The sequence below is a fragment of the Symsagittifera roscoffensis genome, chromosome 1 (genome assembly GCF_963678635.1).
Source record: "Symsagittifera roscoffensis chromosome 1, txSymRosc1.1, whole genome shotgun sequence".
Taxonomy (NCBI): domain Eukaryota; kingdom Metazoa; phylum Xenacoelomorpha; order Acoela; family Convolutidae; genus Symsagittifera; species Symsagittifera roscoffensis.
The window spans coordinates 19,669,857-19,691,192 of NC_087062.1; the positions used below are offsets into that span (position 1 = coordinate 19,669,857).

A 21,336-nucleotide genomic window follows, 5' to 3' on the forward strand; every position below is an offset into this window, starting at 1 on the left:
CGATAACTGAAAATCAGAAAAGAGAAGTCAGAACGATCGAGTGACAATCGCGGGAAAGTTGCTAGAAAAATCAGTGGGAAATTGCTATTCGCAATTTCAGTAGCAATAATAATCGAGAGTAGAGCTGTCCCATCTAAAACAGAGACGAGCGCATTCCCACGAACTGGATTGTTGTGATTGGAGTACTATTCTAAACTGGACTAGAGTGAACCTTCGGTGGAAAGGTGGACAGCTAGAGTGTCCCAATGGTTCACGAGAACTTACAGTCTAGAGTAAAAACTTGTTCTTGTTATTAAAACTGACTAACATTAAACTCATTTTAGTTACTTTATTGATTCTTAAGTTGCTCACCGACTTATTTACTTCCTGGTTCTTGAGCGTGCTACAATGTGAGTACTAATTTAAATTCCTAGAGTGTGTTTTATAATTGTTATGTTGAGGTAAGGCGAGTTTTAGGTTGATCCATCTGAAATGGATCAAAGTTCCACTGTCTAATAAAAAGTAACTTAACGGATTGTTCCAACCCGGTTTTTAACGGCGTTCATGTATTTTGGGTATCTAGAGACCTGAGTATGGGGACGTTATTAATTCTAGAGTGGGGGGATATTTTAGTAGTAGCCTTTAAGCTGTAACGGGTCGTAGTCTCATGTCACAAGCGAACCGAATTGGCTCCGACTGATTTGAGGTACAAAAACACAAGAGATAGTGTCCCTGACTCTTGAGCCAATAGTTATAGGGCCTATTTTTCTTAAGCCTCATGTGTGACTGCAGTAGACGAATGTTACATAGTGTTTTTATGGCGCTCCTGGGTGTTTACGACATCAAGACTACGGAGTCGAACCCACTTGAGACAGCTTCGGGCTGAATGCCCATTCTAGAGTACCGGCGGTACGGTTCGACAGGAACGTGCAAACCTTCCGGTTGTACCGTGATAGCTTTTTAAGAAAACTCAAGAAAACTTCCTGGTACGCTCTTCGAACGAGGCTTAGCTAACCGAGTAAAGGGGGGCAACTAGGGGGACAAAAACACGAGCAAAAAGACAAAAAGGAAAACAAAAACCATAAAACGAAAAAAGACAGTGACTTTGACACCAGATTAGTTGGATCAAACCTTTATATTAATTAAATAGTATACCCATACTGTTTTACAAGTTCGATCGTTTCGATCAACCTAGTAATTTAATCCAGTAACCTTAATAAAGTGCCCGAGTGTGGGGCGTTGTCAAGGGTTTTCAGATTGCTTGGAACTTAGCTGGACAACAAGGAGACTTGACTGGAAGAGGTGACCAGCCGAATGGGAAGGTTGTTCAGGAGCACTTGATCTGAGCCAATATGAGACTCGACTGGAACAGGTGACCGGCCGAGTGGGAAACTGGTTCAGGAAAACTTGAGCTGTAGGAGACTGAACCAATAGGAGACTGAGCTGGAACAGGTGATCAGTCGAGTGGGAAAGCAGCCAAGAAGGATTTGACAGTTCTCGAGTTCTCAAGTTGGGCAGAACGGGTATCGTTACAATTCACATTACATTATAGGAAATAAGTGTAAAATTGGATAAGCGATATCCCCCGGTTTTGAGAAACGTTTTTACTTGAGCAGGCCTGGAGACAGGTCTACGGTTTTCTCTTGAGAGGTTTAGCACCCGGCGCTTAAGGTAATTTTAGGTTTAAGAAGGGGGGCTAAAAAGGGGGGAGGTTAGAAGGGGGGCTGGTTAAGTTAGAGGTTGGCGGTAGTAAATTGTAAAAAGGGGGGAAATTAGAGTAACTAATTAGTCGACTAGTCGACATCGTTGATTTAGTTACATTAGTCATTTACACGCGTTGGTCATAGGAAGCGGATATCCAAAATTGGAATTAGGTTAAGGTAGGTACCCTGGTCGGATCGGTAGGGGGGAACGGACATAGACAGTTTTTGTGATACCCCAAAGATCGCTAGCAGGGGGGAAGGAAACGCGTGGCAATTAGGTACCAGACATCTTTTTTCGATAGAAGGTAGACATTTGTCACCTTTGAATTTTAGGTGGGCTCATCTTTCTGTTTTTATTACTTTTTCTTGCTTAGATTTTTGTTGCATTTTGGTGAGGATTTGTGTTAAAATTTTGTACGAACAGGTGATCACAAGATACCTGCGCACATGTTTTGGTCTCAAGTTACTTGGAACATTGAAATAGAGGTAGCCAAAAAGAGAAATAAGAAAAAGGGGGGTCAGCATTTGGCTTTTAAGAGAGGATTTTGGGAAAATTTTACTAGAGCTTGAGTGGTGGTACAAGGTACGGCGAATCAAGAAGTCCCCATAACGAAGAGGAAAGAAGTCCCACCACCCAGACACTTGTCAACAGTCTTGGGACAGTGCCGAAGAAGTCTTAGGACAGAGCAGTCTGGGGACAGTCTTGGGACAGTACAGTCTTGGGACAGTGGTCTTGGGACAGGGTCTTGGGACAGGGTCTTGGGACAAAGGTCTTGGGACAGGGTCTTGGGACAAGGTCTTGGGACAAGGTCTTGGGACAAGGGTCTTGGGACAGGGTCTTGGGACAGGGTCTTGGGACAAGGTCTTGGGACAGGGTCTTGGGACAAGGTCTTGGGACAGGGTCTTGGGACAAGGTCTTGGGACAAGGGTCTTGGGACAGGGTCTTGGGACAGGGTCTTGGGACAGGGTCTTGGGACAAGGGTCTTGGGACAGGGTCTTGGGACAGGGGTCTTGGGACAGGGGTCTTGGGACAGTAGTCTTGGGACACTAGTCTTGGGACACTAGTCTTGGGACACTGGTCTTGGGACACTAGTCTTGGGACACTAGTCTTGGGACAGTAGTCTTGGGACAGTAGTCTTGGGACAGTAGTCTTGGGACACTAGTCTTGGGACAGTAGTCTTGGGACACTAGTCTTGGGACACTAGTCTTGGGACAGTAGTCTTGGGACACTAGCCTTGGGACAGTAGTCTTGGACAAGAGTCTTGGGACACGGCCGGAAAGTACTGGGACGGTACCGAACAGTCTTGGGACAGGAGAAAGAAGCCTGGGACGGTACAAAGAAGAGTAGGGACGGCAATTGGAAGTCTTGGGACAGTATAAAAATTGAAGTAAAATTACAAGAAGTGTTTTAAGACAGAATTAAGATAGAACAAGACTTATTGGAACCAGGTACGGTTGAGACCACAAATAAGGAAAGTTTCTCGAAAAGTTAATAAAGAGAACTGAAACAAGGTTTTCACCACGTTGTATATTTTTTTTAAGAAATATTTTTTTTTCTCGAAAGATTTTATTCTTAGAATAGGATTGTGTATATAGTAAAATTGTAAATAAGAGCAATTGTAAATAGAAATAATGAGGCGGAGCAGGGTACCGGTAGCTGAAAAAAGACCTACCGAAGCAAAGTATAATTCGTCGCTACGCAAAACAACATCAATGGGCCCAAAGATAACAAAGAAGAACTTTTCAGTTAACATGGTCAGCACAAGGAGTACAGCGGAGAACAGGGCAAAAGAGGGCACGGAAGGGGAACGAGTGGACTCCACCATCGAGATTGATCTAGAGACACCCGATCAAAGTGTGGATGAAACAAGGAACATGGCGACGGAGTCAACTCCGATGCCCAATGCCGAAGAACCAAATCCGAAACCCATAGAGTTCTCACCCATAGACAATGCGGAAGATGCAATAGGCAACACCGAAGAAACGGTGAAAGAAGACTCTCAAGTAAAAAAAGACATCTTTTACAGAAAGGTTGGCGATGGTGGTCGGAATAAAAACGAAAGAGAACGTGACTGAAGAACCAAAAGCTGAAAGAGCACGAACATTTGGGACAGTGAGCACGAAGACGACAGAAGCCAATCCGAGAGAGGAACAAACTAAAGCAGAAGCAACGGCCGAAGAAAGACCAACGGCTGACCATGAAGAGGCTACTCTTGAGCTAGGTGACTTGATGGCAAAACTGAATCAGATCGACAAAAAGCTGAAGCACAGCGAAGAGGACAGAGAAGTGATAAGAAAAGAATTAAGATACAACAAACACGAGTATCTGGATAGTTATTTTAACCTGGCTAAGGCAACAGACGAGAGACTCAAGGAGATGACAGATAAGGTAGAAGCCACCAATAAAGAACGAGAAGGGAACATCAAAAAAGATTTGCAACAGTTGAAAAACCGATATGATGATGTCAACAGCCAAATAGGTAGCCTGGAAAAGAGAATGGACACAATGAGCAAGAATCAGGCCGAAAGTTCATGTGCAATACATACGAAATTGGATGCAATCTTGAGAAATTCTACCTCACAAGAAAGACCGGCAGCGGATCGCACGCAAGGCACCAGAGTTGACTTCGTGGAACCACAAAGGGGCAAACGGCAATCGACACCGTTGCCCTTAACCCGGGATACGGTGAGCATAGCACCAACAGCTGCTAAAACAATCATGAAGAATGGAACGTCAAGCACAACGACTGGCCCGGGGGAATCAACAGCTAACAGCAACGCAGGTCCGGATGCTATGACATGGGCAAGCACTTGGGAGATGATGAACAGGACTCTAGAGGCCTTCGCCACGAGGAACACTGACTCGAGCGATAGGAGGGACGGAAAATCAAGAAAAACTTTCAAGAAGCCAAAGGAATTCAAAGACGACTCCGATGGATGCATCGACACTTGGGTGGAAGTGATGAGATTACACCTAGAGCAAGACAACTTAAATGATGAAAGACAAGCATGCACGGCCATACTTAGCAACTTAGAAGGCACGGCATTGAAATGCGTGGTCGCAAAGAAGGAAGAAGAACGCGACACCGCGGACAAGATCTTCGAGATATTACTGAATCGATTCGGGTCAGGAATGAAGGGTCACCAAGCGATGATGCGATTTGAAAAGAGAAGGCAGAGGGACGACGAGTCAATAGATCGGTTCCTAGATGATCTCGAGAGCTTGAGAAGAAGGAGTGACCCAGAGGAGTCGACAAACAGAAGAAACTTCAGCATTGCCTCGAAGTTCATTGATGGGGTAAAAAGTGATGACTTAAGGACAATGTTAGCTACATACTACACATTGTCGAAAGACAGCGCACCAACCCCAGAAGAAATGAGACAGAAATCAAGGGAATACATGCTGATGAAGCCCAAGAAATACTCATATTCGGAAAACAGGAACACACAGGGGGGAACCCAACCCCAGAGGTCATCATGGTACAAACCTAGAGATGACATGGACAAGCGCAGATCATGCGCGAACTGCAGGTCAGCGGACCACCACGTGGCTGACTGCACAACATACAAACAAGGCATGAAGAGCCTAGGATACGCACCGGATGAGGAGGACATGAGCCAGGTGGAGGAACACGAGTACTACAATGGCTTAATCATCAAGATAGGCGCTAGATGCTTCTTCTGTAACCAGGAGGGGCACTTCAGCACTTCAGAATGGATTGTCCCTTGTTCTGGGAAGCGGTCAAGGACCAGAGTCACCCCAAACATAAGTTGGCATTAGCGGCGGTGCAGAATCAGCGGAACAGGCAAAACGAATTTGAATCGAGGAACTTAGGAACAACAAGCACGGAATTGCCAACGAAGACAGTGAAAGCTGTAACACACGTTAATGGTGCGATAGAATCCGCGGCAGGGAATTCTCTGGTGATAAATTATGAGAAAGCGGCGACGGAAGCAATTGCCAAAGTGAAACAGGATCTGGCTGCGAAAGAAATAGAGCAACGACTAAAGCTGGAGATAGAAAGACAGAATTTTAACGAAGCATTAACCGGATCGAAACAAATACCAGAGGCTAAACCAGGCTCAACAAAGACCGGGAATTGCAATACTGTGAAAATGGTGACAGGTAAGCCTTTTGGCATATCGAAAATCGGGGCAAGGATAATGTCGATAATCACAGTGGGCGGCCACGAGGTAACCAGAAACTTGAGCGAGCCGAGCGACCAGACAATAATGCACATTGACGTGTATGCAAACTATTTGAGTGGTATAAGCCCACAAACGACTTCTAGAGCACTGAGAGCACTACTCATGAGAGGGGGCAGCAAGTCGGTACGTGTTGATAGCAGATATACTGAAGCTTACGGTCCACAAGAGGTGATGCTAAATATAGATGGGATTAACATCTATACCAAGACGATGATAACATGTGACGAAGACCTAATTGGACAAATCTACGTAGGGAAAGAAGAAATGAAAGTGAGATCGATTGGACACTGCGCCATGCTTGAGGAAGATGCAATGCACATCGGGACGGAGGCAGATGTGACAGGGCACGTGCTGGATATAAGTGGCAAAAAGACTCAGTTGCGTGGGTTGCTTGACACGGGAGCAGTCTTGAGCGTTATACCAATCGAAACTTGGGAGAAGATGGGCTTTGACAAAGGTGACTTGATAGACTCGAGAATACGGCTGTCAGCTGCAAACAAAGGGGCCCTACGGGTGCTGGGCAGGACGCCGATAATAGCCCTCAATTTGGGGGAACGTAACCTGTGGATGAGCTTTATCGTGGTAGAAAACCTAGATGAATCTGACCAATTCATTTTGGGCAGAGACTTCATCAGGAATTTCGACGTAACGATTGATTTAAATAACGCAATGTTCAGGATACGGAACCCGGATAGGAGGTACGCAATCAAACCGGTAAATTTAAAAATGGCAAATGAAAACAAAGCACCGGTATTCTTGAGTAGGAGGGTGAGGCTAAAAGCTAATGAAGCGGCAATCGTAAGTTTGAGGATGAAAAATTACAATAAACTAAGTGACAACAAGCAAGTGTGCATAGTTCCGAATCCTAATAGTCAAAGTGCTGCTGTTTTAGGAAGATCATTTTCGATAACGAAGAGCGGCCTCTGCGTCAGTGTCTTGTTGAATACCCTTGATATACCGATCACGATACAAAGAGGGAGGGAACTGGGATATGCTTTACCGGTTAAAACTCGATATGAAACAATTGAGAATTCAAAACAAAATGAAGTTGTTGATTGTCCCAATCACAGGGACAAAATTTGTATCTTGAGACGATTGCAGAAAATAAAAGATTCTTCAGGTCTTATTAAATCACTTAAGTCAGAAACGGATGATGGTCTTTCGAGCTGTTCGAACTTTCCAGAGCGACCCACACTAGATGAAATGCAAAATGAAAAACCGGTCCTGCCGGAGATTGAACATTTGAGGGGCAAACTGAAAGATGAACAGCTCGAAGCCATCAAGGACGTACTAGAGCGGAACGAGGAAGTTTTTTCGAGGCATAAGGCGGATATCGGGTGTTGTAATTTCGTTGAGCATGAAATAGAACTTGAGGAAAACGCGGTACCACACAGGGAGGGGGCGAGGCGCATGACCCCACACAAATCGGACGCGTGTAGAAAAGAGATCGAGACGTTACTAGAGTATGACATGATAGAACCATCCAAGTCACCGTGGGCGTGTGGAGTAGTGATGGCCAAAAAGAAAGGCGACCAGTTGAGGTTTTGTTGTGACTTTCGATACCTGAACTCCGTCACGGTGAAGGATGCCTATCCCATACCTAGGATTGATGAGAGCCTCTCGAAGTTAGGTGATGCAAAATTTTTTACGACTCTTGATTTAGGCTCGGCCTTTTGGCAAGTACCACTAAGGAAGCAGGACAGGGACAAGACAGGGTTTGCCTGCGAGTTGGGTCTGTTTCAATGGAAACGGATGCCGTTTGGACTTTGCAATGCCACAGCCACGTTTCAGCGGTTGATGGCACACGCGCTGATAGGCGTAACGAAGAAGTATGGCAACCTGGTAATGTGCTACGTGGATGACGTGGTAATAGCGACGCCAACACTGGAAGACCACATTGAGAGACTAGACGAAGTGTTTGCATGCATGAAGAGGTCGGGGCTAAAGTGTAAACCATCAAAGTGCGAGATACTCAAGGACTCAATAACATACTTGGGCAGGATGGTAGACAATCACGGCATCAGACCTGATACGGACGCCGTGGAAGCAGTCCTGACCTGGAAATCACCGAAGACAGAGCACCAGTTGATGAGCTTCCTGGGTTTCGCTAACTATTATAGAGAGTTCATCAAAGGCTATGCAGACAAGGTATACCCGATGCAACAATTAATGAGACACAAGGGCAAGAAGTTCACGTGGAACAACGCAGCAGAAGAGTCATTCCAGAGGATAAAGAAAGAGCTATGTGAGGCACCAGTACTGGGTATGCCGACTGAGAAAGGGGTGTACGTGCTGGACACGGATGCGTCGGTAGTCGCGATTTCTGGGATTCTCCACCAAGAACAAGAATGGAATGGGAAGACAGTCTTGAGACCAATAGCGTACGGGAGCAAAGTCCTGAGTGACACGGAAATGAAGTACGGAGCACCGAAAGCTGAAATGTTCGCGGTGGTTACCTTTGTCGAGAAATACAGGGCATACCTGGGCAGTGAGCCATTCAAGTTGCGAGTCGACAACAGAGCACTGAGCTGGCTGAAAACGTACTCAATGGACCAAAGTTACATTGGGAGGTGGATAGTTCGCCTGGACGGATACAACATGATAAATGAGCATAGAACGCGAGATAAACATCAGAATGCCGACAGCTTGAGTAAGAAGACGGAGTTCTATGAGAGACAAGAGCAAAGAGAAGCAGACAGACCTAAAATCAAAGATGGCTTCTCATTCATGGACAAGGAAACGTACGACAGTCTTCCACTCACGAGATGGCTGGACAAGTCAGGCAGACCGATAGAAGATCATCCTGAATTGCCTAAAGAGCCTCCAGAGAAGACCATCTTGAGGAAGAGCAAGAGGATTCCGATTGAGATTATACTCAAGTCGAAGATCGTGAAGGAGACGCTCAAGGCAAAAGGCTATGATCTTAACCAGGTGGAAGCAGGAACTGCACAGATAGATGATGACTTAATGAGGTTGCTCGAGAAACTATCAGATGATAAGCCCGTGATCCAGGAGAAGGGTCAAGAGAAACCGGAATTCACTATACTTCGGAGAAAAGAGACAGTGAACGATACTGACTCATCAAGAGGAAGCGTCACTGACAGCAAAGATGTCGTGCGGTCACTAGTTGACAAAATCCCCGAAGACATTTTGGAGCAGACCAAGGTTAGGAAAAAGAAAGTGACGTTCAAGGAAGATACTGAACACCTGGGACTAGGTCAAGAGTCCGGGGAGTGTTCCAGGTTCACGGAAGAAGGAACCGGAGAAGGAAAATTGTCCGGGGAGCGTGAAGGATGGGATGAAGACTCGGATGAGAGCAGCGAAAACCAAGACAGTCTGTGCATGATATTGGCGGAAGAGAAGACAAGGCACCACGACAGGGAGTTACAGACGGATCCATCTTCAGGAACATACAACATGGACATACAGGAGATGCGAGGTGGTGAGGAACTTGAGAAAATTGCGGTCGCAAGGAAACCATTCAGGGAACTATCATGCAACTCAAACATCAGAACGAATCTGGTGCCAGAAGATGATATGAAAATCGTGAAAAGGATGATATGCGTGAAACTGAGTGATGACATCCACAACCCTGGTGAGATGAATGGACAGATCATGGCGCTAAAGGAGCATGTCAAGGCAAGATATAGGCTGTCAGACCTAATAAGAGCCCAGAAGAATGACAAAATGACAAGTAACCTCTCCAAATGGATCCAGTCGGGGGTCAAGGAGAAGGGGGAACTTGAGGAAGACAGCTACAAGATCTTGAGCCAGTTCTACAAAGAAAAGAAAGACTTACTTTATCACACAGCTGATGGAGTGGTAGCGTGCAAGAGGAGAGATGAGGAAAAGATAATACACAAACACAACCTCATCATACTACCACAATTGTACCAGACAGAGGTGCTTTTCAGATCACACGACCAGATGGGTCACCAGGGGATAGACAAAGTACAACAAAGGATACTTCACAGATTTGATTGGCCAGGAATGAGAAAAGCTTGCGAGAGATGGGTGAATGCCTGCCTGGCATGTCTCCAGGTAAAAGACCCAAGGAAGATGAAGTTTTCACTCAAGTCAGTTGAGAGCTCAGAGTTCAATGAAGTGGTGCAGATAGACCATCAAAAAATCTGCATGACAGAGTCGGGATACAACCAGATACTGGTTATAATAGATCACTTCACAAAGTTGGCGGAAGCGGTTCCGTGCCAGACAGCCTCGGCCGAAGAGACATGTGATCATCTGATAACGCATTGGATATCGCGGTATGGTTGTCCAATGACTTTCCAGTCGGACAACGGCAAAGCTTTCGTGGGGGACTTGACAAAAGAATTGATGAAGAGATCGCACATTGCTCAAGCACACTCGACGACCTATCATCCGCAGACCAATGGGTTGGTAGAGAGACAAAACAGGACACTGGTCAACATGTTAAGGGTGTACTGCTCAAGATACATGACGGACTGGGACAAATACCTGCCACAGGTAGTAGGAGCCTACAACAGTACACAGCACTCAACTACGGGCATCAGTCCTTTCATGATGTTGACAGGCAGGGAGAGAGCAATGCCTCTGACATTCTTTTACCCAGAATACGAGGGGAAAAGGACGTCGCCTCAGGCATACGTGAAAGAAGCGATCAAAAGACAACAGGAGTTGAACGAGCTATGCAGGAGGAACACGGCGCAAGCGCAAATGAGGCAACGTAGAAAATATGACGAAAAAATATTAAGAGCAAAGCCATATGAAGTGGGCCAATATGTGTGGGTCTTCCAAAATGTAATACCGCCCAAGGGAACAAAGAATTTACTCAAGAAGTGGAGGGGACCATTCATGATAACGGAGGTTCATCAACAAGGACGGTTCTATCGCTTGAGTACTGGGCGAGCGGCACATTATGAAAATCTGAAGCCTCACGTCCCATCCCCAGAGGATTGGTGCATACCGAAGGACATGGAGGGTCTTGAGTACCTGGTGGTAGAGCCAGCGTGTGAAGTGAATGAGAAAGGCACTAGAGAGAAAAATGATGGTAATGAGAACTTGAGTTTGGACGACAATGAAAAGATAGGAGTGGAGTCTGATGCAGGATCATTTGTAGAAGAAGACTGGAACGACCCGGAGCAAGACGAGGTGCCAAAATGGATGGAACCGGATCGAACAACACCACCGGAAACCAGGACTGGCAATCGTAAACGCACAGGCATGAGGTACAACAGGTACGGGGATGACTTCTTGATCGATAAGATACAGCCAGACAAATTGGGCGAGGAATTACTGAAGGCAGGCGAACTGGAAGCAGGAGAGGAATGGCAGGTCATTGACGATGGTGGTCATTATCCGCAGGATGACTACTCGACGCCAGAATTAGAAACGGATCTCGAACAGAGTGAGATAGAGAGGAGGGAGAACACGAACTTGAGGATTCTAGAGTGGATGCGTGATGTCAAAGACGAGAGCCGCGAAGGACAAAGCATTCAGCAAGTCGATGTATCAGCAGCAAATTACATGAAGACAGAAGACCCTCTTTTCGGATGGACGGCAACGGACAGGCCACTGCACGTTCCTCAGGACAATTCAAACCCGACAACATCGACGGGGACGTCGATAAATATTTTTGTCCGGGGAGTGGGGGTAGGACTTACCCACACCGAAAATTTGATGATAAAGAAGCTCAAGGAAGTGAGAGAAACGAGTGAATTGGAACTGGAGGAAGAAGAGCCAGAGCCTACTATAGGTCGGAATTTCAAAACGAAATTCGAAATACCCAATGAATACTCGGAGAACATCATGATAACGGATAGCGACTTCATCCTGTCAAACAGGACCAGCGCGATCTGCATCACGGCGGACATGAGTTTCAAATCAAGATTGGAAGCTGACTTCAAAAGAGAGTACCAGAATGTAGAGTTTCTGTTCAGACAGAGACCAGGACTGGGAGGGATGGCAGCGCTTCCACCGTCAGTGGCACAAGTCCCGGGCAAATATCTGTGCTTCCTAGTAACGAGGGTCAATGACAGGAACATAATTGATCCCGAACACGTGATATTGGCACTAACAAGATCACGAGACTTCATGATTGAAAGAGGGATAACAGAGGTCTCAATGCCGGTGTATGACCCAAACAGGGGCAAACTGAGCCCGAGGGAATTGTACGCTATCCTACATGTGGTCTTTGCAGAAACTGAGATAATGGTGTATCTTCATAAGAAGTATTACTTGAGCATCGCCTGAGTCGGGTACATGGGGGTATCGAGTCGGGTGTGAGGGAGGACTCTTGAGTTAGGTACTGGGGTGCGGCGCAGGTAAAGGGATCCTAAGATATGATTGGCATGACAATTGAATTTTAAAAAAGAGTTAACGGTGCTGAAACATAAAATGAATCTGCATGCTTTTAAGGAAATTCCAATTGACGCAACGTCTTCCTTGCGTAGCCTAGAGACGCAACCCATACGCCACTGATGGATGTGGAGCTGCCGGGATATACCCCAACCTCGACCTCGAGTGACAGTCAGGTGAGCGGCGGCTCATCGCGTCTGAAAGAACGGGGCGAGAGATTGCGACAAAAGAGTCGTGAGAGTTCGGCAAGACCGGAGCTTCCCCCGACGTGGAGGGAACAGCCGGTTAGGAGTGTCGTGATCTCGAGTTATAAGAAGAATACAGAGGGGAGGTACCACAGGCACAATCGGCTGGACTGGAGTGCGGAGCAGAAAGCTAGGAGAGACTGCTTTCATGATGCGGCCTGGGTGCAGTACTTGGCGCCACCCCGGGTACCAGAAGGTGCGGTTCACCTAATCGTAGGGGACAGCCTGGTGCGGGTGTTGACCCGGATCCGATCGCACTGGCAGACAGGAATCTTGAGTTTCAATGGAGCTGCCAGGCCACAGATGTTGGCAACGCTTGACATGCTGGGGATGACCAAAGTATACACGGTGACCCTGATGGTCGGGACCAACGATGTATCAAGGGGAGAAGCGAGGAAAATAACAAGGCTGCACGATAAGGTGAGCTGCCTTCTTGAGGAACTGAGGATTCAGATGGACTCCATCCTGTTGACGGTATGTACGGTCCCCTACAACATGATGTTTGATCAGCACGCCTTGGAGATGAATGAGAAGGTGCGGAACCTAAACAAGGTGATAAGAGACATCCACCGGAAGAGTGTGCTCCCTGTCAGACTGTTGGACGTGGCAGAGCGCATGGAGAAAGAGGGATTCCCTGAAGACACCTCCAATGATGGAATCCATTTTGATAGACCGAGGGGAGCAGAGTGGCTAAACGACGTCTTCCAAGAACACATAAACGCGCTGGAGGCGGATCTGCTACAGACAGCCCAATTCACATTAGGACCACCTCCGAACCCACCATTCCCTGCCTCAAGGGCCTTGTCTGGTCGCTTGGGACCGAGAGTTGACACTAGAGACAGTTCAAGGAGCAGCCAGACCAGATTGCAGAGTGCCACGCCAATGGAGTCTGAGGAGGTGACGTCATCAACACCTCCAGGCTCGGCGATATCCTCAGTGGTAGTGGCAGAGAGCAAACGGGAAAAGAAGTCTATGGAGACCGCTCGCTTGAGATATCCTGAGAAGGTGAAAGAACTGGATCTAGAGAGTTTGGAATGCAGGCGAGAATTGGCGGAAACCCTGGGGATCGAACGAGTGTCACACGAGGATTTGAATAGGCATCATTGCGTGGACTGGTTGAAAGCTCATGAGGCGCACTTCTCGAAAGCGAAGTTGATGGAGACCACAGACCTGACTGGAATTCCCACAAAAGCGATCATGGGACCCATTAACTACAGACCTCTCAAGCTGCTGGGGAGTCCTGGACTTATAGCAGAACCTCCCAAGCACCGAACTAGCATCGCCAGGATCAGGTTGGCAACCCCGGCACAGTTAAAGGTGGTAGACAAGCTACTCAATCCGGGAGGAACGGGATTGCCAGATGCCGCTTACGAAGGCTCGAAATTGGCGGAAGATCCCAGGTACGGGAAGCCCTGTGGGAGTACCCAGCTGGCCAAAACCCTGGCAGTTTATGATAGAGCAGATCCAGCTGCTGCGAGAGTAGTCATTGTGGCGGGATCAGACTTCGAAGGAACGTCTCCCAAGTTGTTCTGGCCGGAGACTTTGATATACTCTTTGCCACGAGCTGAATTAAATCAGATGTTAACTCTGGTGGTGGCAATAAAGTCGGAGATGCCCTGTGAACCTGAGCTGCTATTGTTTGCAGGAATGAATGATCACCTGCACGCGATGGGACTTCTTGAGCAACTAAAGGGCGATGAAATTCCGACATCGAGGAAGATATGGGAAGCCATTCAGGCGTTGTTTGCGGCGATGAATGAAGTGCAAGAGAGTGTTGTCTCGAGATTTGGGTCCAAGACGAAGGTGGTGTTTACCACATCCCCTGGATACGCGAATATGCCACCCGCCCTACAGTTCGTGTACGCGGTCTTGATCCTGATAGCAGAAGGGAATGAATGGCGGATTCTAATGGCAGCCCCCAATCGGGAGTTGGAGCCATCGAACCTGAGGCTTCGCAAGTCAGAATTGGCGGCGGCATGGGCGGACATATCTCATGCACTGAGGGGCTTTTATGGACTAGCCGACATCCTGATCGTATTAGACTAGGTGCTCTTGCTAGAGATATCGAACTTTGCCAGGCAACTCAAGTTCAGCCCAGTCATCGGGGACGATCACCCGGCGATAAGCAAATTAACGGCCAGCTTGTGGTTTCGGAGTATGGATGTGAAGATCACAAACTCCACCAGCAAGTCTAGAGGTCCCAGTAACGAGAGAAGAAATGTGGCCGATACGGAAAAGCAATTAGAATCGATGAAATATCGTTTGACTCAAGAGAATGGCTGGTGGCCATTTTTGACACCAAGGCTGGAGAACGCCACGAACAAGACAAGGGAGGAAGCACCACCCCTCGTGAAACAAGTCTGGAGTTTTCTGGAGAAACAACTGGAGCTGGCCGAAACAAGAGACATGACGGTGGCTAGATTTGTCTCGGCCGCCAATGAAGTGACGATTGGAGGGTTCTGGAGAGAGCACGCCAAAGGCGAATTGAAGACTAGGAGGGATTACGAGATTCTCAAGTTCTTGAGTCCTTGCTGGGAGAAGGAATTCATGGCAGGAATGTTCGGCACCACGGCGACTATCTTTGGAGCCTTCGTGCAGGAGATACTGGGCATGCCCATCAGTCTGCTCTTGGCTTTGTATTTGGTTTACCCCAGATACTTGTTCAACATGGGCCCAGCATACATGTTTAGTCGAGGAGTGGAGACACTTCGAGTTGATGGGTACCTGGCACTAGTACTCTTGACCCATGGGGAATTGGTGTCGTTTCATCGATTAATGGAATATGGAGAGCCTCTGTCCATGGGGAGAGTCCACACGAGCATTGAAACCAGCTCCTACAAGTGTGCCGCAGGGTTGAAGACGTTGCTAGTACAATACCTCATGATGCAAAATCGGCACATGACGGGTGAAGATGAGAATCCAACTTCGAGAGAAGAATGGAAGAAGACGAACAGAGGGATGCCTCTGCTGACGGACCTATGCCTGGCAATGAGGTCGGACCCAATGGGGATAATCCGGGGCCTAGAGGAGGTGGTGACCTGCATTTATGGTCCAGCAGTGACGTACGCGTTCCCAGACCCCCTGGTGACAACGTATCGTCACTCTGTAACGCACTTGAGTCTCATCAGTATACTGGACGGGACGGCGTTAAATTGGTGTCAGCAGGAGGTGCTCAGAGGGCGAATGAGCAACACGGTACTCTTTGGAAAGGTGAAAGATGCCGAGCTAATAGTGTACAACTTCAGGGGGCAAATGCAATGTAGAATGGGAGGCAAGCGAGAGGGTCCCATCGAAATGTATCCCAAATTCTGGAACTTGAACCCATTGACGGCAGACGGACGAGAAATCTTGAGAATTCCTGCCTGGAAGGAGTGCTTCGCACTGGTGAAGAGGGAGCTGGAGACCATAATGGAGAAAGAAATCCTCCCAGCCACCATGCCTGAGTTCCCAATAGTCAGGAGGATGACCTTAGGAATGAATAGTCCCTTGGTAGTTCCCTCCATAATGGCGAGGATGACGACGGAGGAAATGCAGAAGGATTTCACTGATGGCTGGGACCCCCTGTTCATCGGCTACACGGCGGCGGTCTACTTCCATGACAGCGAGACGAAGGTAAATTCGTGGACGACGCAAGCGAAAAAGAGTAGAGGTTCGCAGCCCCCCGGATATGAGGTGCGGAAGGTCTTGAGAACTCTAGAGAAGGAGGGACTTGAGAACATGCTACCCATATGGGATGATGGCAGGATGATCGTGATGGAGGGGCACGTCGCATTGGTGGACGACATGAAATTTGCCACGAGAAAATATAAGGCACCCTATGGCTTGGAACAGGTGGAAATGAGACAGGAGGGAACAGAACTAGATGCAGCAGGTCAACTGCATGTAGCACTGACGGAAAACAAAAAGCTGGATCCTACGACACCATCACCACTGTCAGTGGACACGCCTGGAGACAAGAGGAGTGGACCCGTCGAGGACCGATTAAAGAAAATTCTCGAGAGAAGGAGACATGAGTCAGAAGAAGAGAGTATGGATGAAACTCTCAGTGAAGCCGGTGAAGACATGGAAGTGGGGAATACGCCTGAACCAGGGCCATCAGGGGAGGAGCTCACCACTCAAGAGCTGTTGAAAGACTTGAGCGAGGAGAATTGGGCAGATACGGCCACCCCACCCCTGAATCCGTCCCCCCGGAAGAATCTGGAATTACCATTGGCAAGTGAAACCTTCAATATGGGGATGATACTCTTGAGCTCGGAGGAAAGGGAAAGGAACACTTTCGAAGGGAACAGGGACATATTCCTGGGATCCCTGAAGGACGATGCTTGGCAGGAGTTCTTGGAAGAATTCAATCAAGAAGTGGGCAGCGAGACGACGCTGGACAAATTCAAGGAGGAACTGTGGGACACAGTCGTAAGATTTGGAGAACCGCTTCTGATAGGAACGGGCCTGGTTGAGAAGGCGAGAAAAGAGCTACTGAGCAAGCTGGTAGAGCTGAGGAATTCACGATCGAAGACTAGAGAAGAAAAATGTGAGGACAGCTCTACTCGGAGACACAAAACTGTAGATAAAATGGTTGATGATATAAAAAGGGATAAGGTTGGGACTAGTAATATGATTAAAAGTACTAATATCCTTAAGGCTCGAGCAGGGGGGAGGCAAGAGTTGGAAGGAGTGGATGGAGAGGTCGAATCAGTGATGGTAGCCACAACACCCTCAAGTAGAGATGTGAAGACTCGCAAGAGGAAGAGAGAAGTGGAAGGATTGGGTAGTCCTTCAGTGGATGCTGTTTCGGAAGGAAACTTGAGAGAGACGGCGCCCATGATTTTGGCTCGATGCAAGACGGCGGCATACAAGAGCAGCTCGGAGCTCAGAAGACCACTTGAAGTAGAGAGGGAAATAGAGGTTTCCACCAGCTCGACATCGGAGGAAGACTTCAAGCCTCAGAAGATAAACGTGAAGAGAGGTTCAACGAACGGACAGACATGGGAAGTAGATGTCGGCAAAGAATGGATCTCGAAGGCACACCAGGCCACGGGCAAGCGAGTGACAAGTGATCCATTGGAGAGGAACAAGACGAGGAACACCTCCCGGACGTGGTGGGTGGCCCTTGAAACATTGAAAGAAATGGAGGACTGCTGGAAGAAGTTGGACAGTGGAGTAGCTCGCAAGCGACGCAATTGGGCCACCCAGCAAAAGGCCGAGGTTAATGGAATAGAAATGGCAAATCATCTGAAGAGGTCCTGGCAGAGTTTGTTGAAGGATCATTTTGAAGAAGCAATGAGGACACCCTCATCAGCACCACTATTAATGGCGAATCCCTTCGTTAGAACTGCAGGACAATTAATGTTCACCTGGAGTCTGGTTGGGATAGAGTTGGAAACACTGACCTCGTATGAGAGGCTGAAGTTGGGAAGCAAGAAGCTAGATGTGTATCAGGCACTGATGCAACACGTAGCCAGGGACAATTCAGGCTTGAGCCTGGCTAGAAGAAAGGACGCCACGTGTTTCTTGAGATGGATAATGTCGATGATGTCTGATAGCACCATCCTGGCATGCCAACAGAGAGCAAGCGTAAGCAAAACCATGGAAAAAAGAGTCTCAACGGTCATCTTGAACGTGTATCAGAGCACAGGAATAGAAAAGGAAGAGGGTTCCAGACTATCCCTAGAGAACCATAGGAAGCTAGACGAGGTACGGAGGTTTTATAATAAGAAGTTCGAAGAAGAACATGATGTTCACCGTAACCTGGCCTCGTCAGAGCAGTACTCGAGGCTCAGCGAGAAGGGGGAATACCAATATGTGTCTGGAGTGATGGGAATGGCCTACAACCCCTTCTTAGACTCGGAAGCTGGAGGCGCCCACAGGAACCATGAGGTAGCGGAGCTACTGAAGTTTTGGACAGAAAGAATAATGGAAATAGACGCGGTGGAAAAAGAGGGGCCGAGCCTGGGCCTGATTCTTGAGAAAACACCAGAGGTGGTGAGCATACCGCGTTCAAACAAGAAAGTTGAAGTGAACATGGGCGATGGAAATGGCTTGTTAACCACGAACTTGGGAGTGGTATGGAAGCTATTAAGACCCTCCTGGTGTCCACATCCCCACGCGAGTCTGATCGAGGAAACCACCGAGCGAGTGAGGTTAGCACCAACGGAAGATGAAGATCTGGCAAAGTTGAGTGTGCTGCATAAGCTAATTCCACCTCAGATGCAAGAGCCAGGCGAAAAGACTAGTAATCCCGGGTCAGCAAAGAAATTGGAGCCGGGTAGCTGTCTGGATTCGACGTGTGGAAACGGAGAGCACACCTGCGATGGACGGTCATGCGTTAGAATACTGTCATTTCAAAAAGAAGACCTGGTCACTTGGTTCGAAGACATAACAGAAAGGGAGAAAAGTGAAGTGCAAATAGTAGCGGAGTGTTACGCGAGAACCACGGTGAATATAGCGACAGCTCTCGGATTCTTCTCGAGAATGTGTAGTCTGCAGTCACTGGAAAGACTAGAATCTGAACATCATTTAGTGACGGCGTTGAGCGTAGAATCATGGCCCGGGGTGTTGCAGGTGACTCAAAAACACATCCGGAGCTGGAAGGTTGGTCTCGAGGCGGAAATGGGATTTCCCATGAGCGAAGCTTATGGCTTGCCATTGAACGCGAAATCGCTGATAGGGTCAATGATGGCCAACTTGTGCGGAAGTCACTACCCACTGCACATGGTGATGGTGGAAGCATCCAGCCAGAGAGTACTGGTGGACAAGGCCTTCTCAGTGCCCAAGTGCGTGAGGTTGGCTCGGATATCGCATCACTCGCACAAGTTGTTGAGAAAAATCAGAGGGACAGTACCAAAAGAATTGAGAGATGACTTGAGTGAAATCTGGGGAGAAGAACTTTTGAAGTTGGAGAGAGAGAACACAAGCGATCACGAGAGACAAAACGTGATCGGAAAACCTGTGGGAAGTGCTCCAAACCTGGAAGATAAAATACGATGCATGAGAAAATGATGGAGCTTGAGCCTCTCTTGGAAGCCTCGGGGGAGCGTAACCTCAGGAGCATTGAAATCACCCATGGAGAATGCCCATGCCACTGTTTAGCGCAAACGGTGTGGTATCCAGATCACAAGAACCTTTGCCTGGTGTGGGATATGGAAGAAATCCGGTCGATCGGACTACCGGGTCACCGACAGAAGGTGACGATCTTGGTAGTGAGTACGATCTTGGCTCTGAGATGGATAGAAGAGAATATAACGAAGTATCGGGAAGCGGGGACGCCAACGGCAGAGTCAATATACGCGATAGACTACAGTAGGAGACTCGAGTTGTTTGAGACTGCGTGCAAGGTATTCGCCATACCAACGGAAGTCAGACATATCTGGAGCCGTTTGAGGTACTTTCCCGTTACAGCTTAAAGGCTACTACTAAAATATCCCCCCCCCACTCTAGAATTAATAACGTCCCCATACTCAGGTCTCTAGATACCCAAAATACATGAACGCCGTTAAAAACCGGGTCGGAACAATCCGTTAAGTTACTTTTTATTAGACAGTGGAACTTTGATCCATTTCAGATGGATCAACCTAAAACTCGCCTTACCTCAACATAACAATTATAAAACACACTCTAGAAATTTAAATTAGTACTCACATTGTAGCACGCTCAAGAATCAGGAAGTAAATAAGTCGGTGTGCAACTCAAGAATCAATAAAGTAACTAAAATGAGTTTAATGTTTGTCAGTTTTAATAACAAGAACAAGTTTGTACTCTAGAATGTCAGTTCTCGTGAACCATTGGGACACTCTAGCTGTCCACCTTTCCACCGAAGGTTCACTCTAGTCCAGTTTAGAATAATACTCCAATCACAACAATCCAGTTCGTGGGGATGCGCTCGTCTCTCTTCTAGATGGGACAGCTCTACTCTAGATTATTATCGCTACTGAAATTGCGAATAGCAATTTCCCACTGATTTTTCTGGCAACTTTCCCGCGCTTGTCACTCGATTGTTCTTACTTCTCTTTTCTGATTTTCAGTTATCGCGAGAAAATCGTGCATGACAGGTTCCATTCGAAAATTTAAAAAATTAAATTTCACTCCAAAATCAAGTGTTTTTTGCTTCTCTCAAGGTCAAACTTCCAAATATGACCGACTGGCACACAGATCAGAGGCTACGAATTCGAAACTGCATTTTCGTCCATTCTGTACGAATGTCACATTGTTAGTTAGATATGATTTCAATTATTTAAAGGTCCGTCCTCTAAAACCTAAATTGAATAGTTTTGACTAGAATGCCGTGATCAACATTAGCAAAGGCTAATTCGTAGCCAGTCGATATGATGTCGATTTTGCTTCCATTATTAATGGTTTGATGCACTCTGTCCAAAAAGACCAGAAGTTTGTAGAGACGTGATCTTCCTTTGCAAAATCCGTATTGAGAATCGTGAAGACTTGGTTGTAGGTGTCTGTACAGATAAATGAACGGGCCTTTCAAATTATCACATACTTTCAAGATTTTCGGTAGAAATGACACTTGCCTATAATTTTTTTCATTTGATTTGGAGTCTTTCTTGTTGGTTGAACTCACAATTAATTGTTCTCCAGCATTTTGGGAAAATTCCGGTTTGTTTGATTTTATAAAATGTTTGAATTTTTAAAATGTTTCTTAAATGAAAAGTATTTTGCCATTTCTGGAGATAAAGCAATTTTTATTACCAGCTTACGAGAAAAATTCAAAATGAAATCGATCAAAAATATGAACACATGAATTGAAAAATTATATTTTGTCGAAAGATATTATAGGTAATACATCGAAAACTGTTTTTTTTAAGTCAATAACAATTTAGAACAGTTTACATGATGACAAAACCAAATTCAAGAAT

General features: G+C 47.0%; 1 protein-coding gene across 2 annotated transcripts in view; it reads left to right on the forward strand.

The window, feature by feature from the left end:
• The first annotated feature begins 7,013 nt into the window (after positions 1–7,013).
• LOC134840077 (small ribosomal subunit protein uS12) overlaps positions 7,014–21,336 on the forward strand; it is a 96,281-nt gene continuing 81,958 nt past the window's right edge. For both annotated transcript variants that reach the window (XM_063855740.1, XM_063855751.1), the window contains exon 1: positions 7,014–7,023. The gene's annotated coding sequence lies outside the window, so the exon portion shown is untranslated. The remainder of the gene's footprint in view (positions 7,024–21,336) is intronic.